Here is a 3,550-nt window from a genome sequence, read left to right on the forward strand (position 1 = left end):
GTCTTTCTTTACAATAGACTGAGTCTTGTCACATCTCCGATAGTGGTTGTAACTTTAAGCACTGTAGAAGAATCGACGATCACATTTGTAGCTTAGAGCATTCAATGCCAATCTATAAACATTTTCTGAGCATCTACTGTGCCCTGAGCAGAATTTTAGGTGCTCTAGGGAGAGACTCTGCCCTGAAAAGTTATCATTAAAAAAAAAAAAAAAGATTTTATTTATTTATTTAGAAAGGAAGAGAGAGAGAGAGAGTGAGAGTAAGCAGGGGGAGGGGAACAGGGAGAAGGAAAGAGAGAATCCCAAGCTGGCTATGCTGAGCCTGGGAGTCCGACATGTTTGATCTCATGACCCTGAGATCATGACCTGAGCCAAAAAGCAAGAGTCACCAAGAGCCACCCAGGAGACCTTGAAAGCTTATCATTAATTTCTGAAAAGGCACATAGTTTCCCCCCAGGGATTCCTGCAAGGCTGGGGAGCATGTGTGTATTAGTTAGCTCTGGCCACATAACAAATTACCTCAAAACGTACTTTTGGGGTTGATTTCTGTGGCTCAGGAATTGCAAGAGAGAAAAGCAGAGATGGCTTGTTTTTGCCTTCTGGATTTTCTTTTCTTTAGTATTTTTTTATTGTGGTAAAATAAAGTAATGTTTATCATTTTAACCATATTAAGTATACTGTTCAGTGGCATCAAAGACCTTCACAGGGTTGTGTGGCCATCCCTGCTCTCCAGTTCCAGAACTTTCTTTTATCATCCCAAAGAGAAACTTTGGACCCATAAACAGTAATTCCCTGTCCTCCCCTTACTCTGCTATCTTATCTTTGCTTCTTTAAAAAAAATTTTTTTTTAAATTTTTATTTATTTATTTGACAGAGATTGCAAGTAGGCAGAGAGAGGTGGGGGGAGGGGAAGCAGGCTCTCTGCCAAGCAGAGAGCCTAATGCGGGGCTCGATGCCAGGACCCTGAGATCACGACCCAACCTGAAGGCAGAGGGTTTAAACCACTGAGCTACCCAGGCGCCCCTTATCTTTGCTTCTTAAGGTCTGAGTCCTTCAGCTAGAATTCTGGAAGGCTGAACGGCTTGGGCCTGGAATTGTATCATCATTCCCATGTCAGGCTGTGGAGAGGGGCTAGAACACCTGAAATCTTAGCTAGAACAACTTCATGTGGCCTGGGATTTCTCAAAGATGGTGGCTGGGTTGCAAGGCAAGGACTGACATAGAGAGAGAGAGAGAGAGAGAGAGAGAGAGAGATTGTGCACGAGCAAGCCAGGAAGAAGCTATATCCTTTCTATGACCTCATTCCAGAGATCACATAGCGAGATCCCATAGCGTCACTCTGGCTGTGCTCCATTGAATGGGGCAGCTAGAAGGTCCAGATTCACGGGAGAGCACACAGATTCCACTTCTCAAGAGGAGGCTGATCAGTCACCCTCTTTAACAAGAGTACGTAGGATGGATAACTTTATTGGTGAGGCCATCTTTGGCAAACACAATCTGCCGTGGACAAAGAGGCTGAATACAAAAGTGCTGAGAGATATCCAAGTACAAATGTGACTGTGGAGGGAAGTGGCTGAGCACAAGGGAGGTAAGCTTGGGGCTTGACAGTCACATAGGATTATTCATGGTGGGGAAGAGATGGCAGAGACAGGACAGGCTGGAGAAGACCAGGAGTCTTGGCGCCTCCTGTTTGAGACTCCTGCACACTTCCTAGCCAGAGCAAGGAAGCCGGTGTGTTATTTCATCCTGGGGGAGAGGAAGGCCTTCCGGAACATAAAAGCAAATGAATCACCCATGGGGGAAACAACTAAAAAGGCATCTTCTGTGTGACATGGTTTATAAAAAGAAAAAATCAGAAACTTCTGGAGTCCAAAGGTGGAGAATTGATTAAATAAGTTATTGGATAAGTTTGTCTGTTGAAACATCATGTGATCACTAAGGATCCCATTCTTAGATGATACTTAAGGTTACACACACGTGCACACATATATACTGAGAGAATGGAAAACATATACTGGTCTCTACCTCCAGTTCCTGGCACAGAGCTTCTATTTCCTGAGAAAACTGGGAGCATCTCTGGTCTAATATTGGACTTCGACCATGTCCCTGACCGGACTCCTAAAGCTCTTGTAAGTTTCTAAGTGATAAGAGCACTGGGCATTTTTTGCTCTAATGAGGTGACCCTGGGTGGGGTCCTGGATGGGGGTTGGTCATCAGAAAAAAAACCAAGCCATTATTAGAAGCTTGGAATTTTCAGCCCTTCCCCCACACCTCTCCAGAGAGAGGAGAGGCGCTAGAAATGAAGTTAAGAACTGACCATGCCTGGGGCCTCTGGGTGGTGTGGTCATTTGAGCATCCTTGTCTTGATTTCCGATCCTGAGAAGGGTGGGGTGGTCATGATATTGAGCCCGGCACGGGGCTCTGCCTCAGTGCAGAGTCTGCTTGAGATTCTCTCCCTCTCCTTCTGGCCCTCCTCCTGTGCTCTCTCTCTTTCTCCAAAATAAATAAATCCTTTTTAAAAAAAGATTTTATTTATTTGACAGAGAGAGACAGCCAGAGAGGGAACACAAGCAGGGGGAGTGGGAGAGGGAGAAACAGGCTTCCTGCTGAGCAGGAAGCCTGATGCGGGGCTCGATTCCAGGATCCTGGGATCATGACCCAAGCTGAAGGCAGACGCTTAATGACTGAGTCACCCAGGTGCTCCTAAAATAAATAAATCTTTTAAAAAATCAGCTTTGGGACATAAATAAATAAATAAAAATCTTCAAAATAAATAAATAAATAAAATCTTCAAAAAACTATTTAAAAAAATCAACTTTGCGCAGTGGCAGTATCATAGCCAATGAGGTTTATCTGAGGTGTGATTATTGCTAATTGAAAAAAATCATTGATCATGGCTGCATGAAGAAGCCTCCATAAAACCCCAACAGTATGGGCTTTGGGAGCTTCCAGGCCCCTGGGAGGGTGACACACCCCAGCTCCATGAGGACAGAAGTTTCCAGAGCTTGCTTTTAATAGCCTTCAAAAATATAATAATATCCATATCCTTTAATAAACTGGTAATCATAAGTAAGGCAGTGTTTCCCTATAAAACTCTGTGCAAATTAATCAAACCCAAGGAGCGGGTCGTTGGAGCCTCCAATCAGTAGCCAGCTGGTCAGAAACACAAGGGACAGACAATCTGGACTTGAGACCAGCATCTGAAGTTGGGGTGGGGGAGGTCTTGTGGCTTTAACTTCAGGTTGGGCCCTTAACCCTGGGGGAATCTGACACCACCTCCAGGTAGGGGAAGCCAAGGTTGAGTTAAATTGGAGGACAGCCGGCTGGTGTCACAGAGAGTTGCTCGGTGTGGGAAAAACCTCCCCACATCTGGGGACCAGAATCGTCAACAGTGTGGTGTTTTCTGTGAGCCCTTAAATGAGACTCACAGGCAAAGGACACAGTAGAGAAGACTGGGATTTTCCGCCAACGTAGAAAGAAAAAAAGAAGTTTTTCCTTTGAGTGAGGAAAAGGTGTACGCTGTGTTTCAGTGAGCAAAGTGGGTCATGGG

At 44.9% G+C, this 3,550-nt stretch overlaps 1 pseudogene; it reads left to right on the forward strand.

Moving 5' to 3' along the window:
• The first annotated feature begins 2,813 nt into the window (after positions 1-2,813).
• Positions 2,814-2,895, forward strand: LOC123390741 (annotated as a pseudogene).
• Positions 2,896-3,550: the final 655 nt, after the last annotated feature.

This window comes from Mustela putorius, unplaced genomic scaffold (assembly GCF_011764305.1).
Source record: "Mustela putorius furo isolate JIRA1106 unplaced genomic scaffold, ASM1176430v1.1 tig00000139_pilon_pilon_pilon, whole genome shotgun sequence".
NCBI classification, from domain to species: Eukaryota; Metazoa; Chordata; class Mammalia; order Carnivora; family Mustelidae; genus Mustela; species Mustela putorius.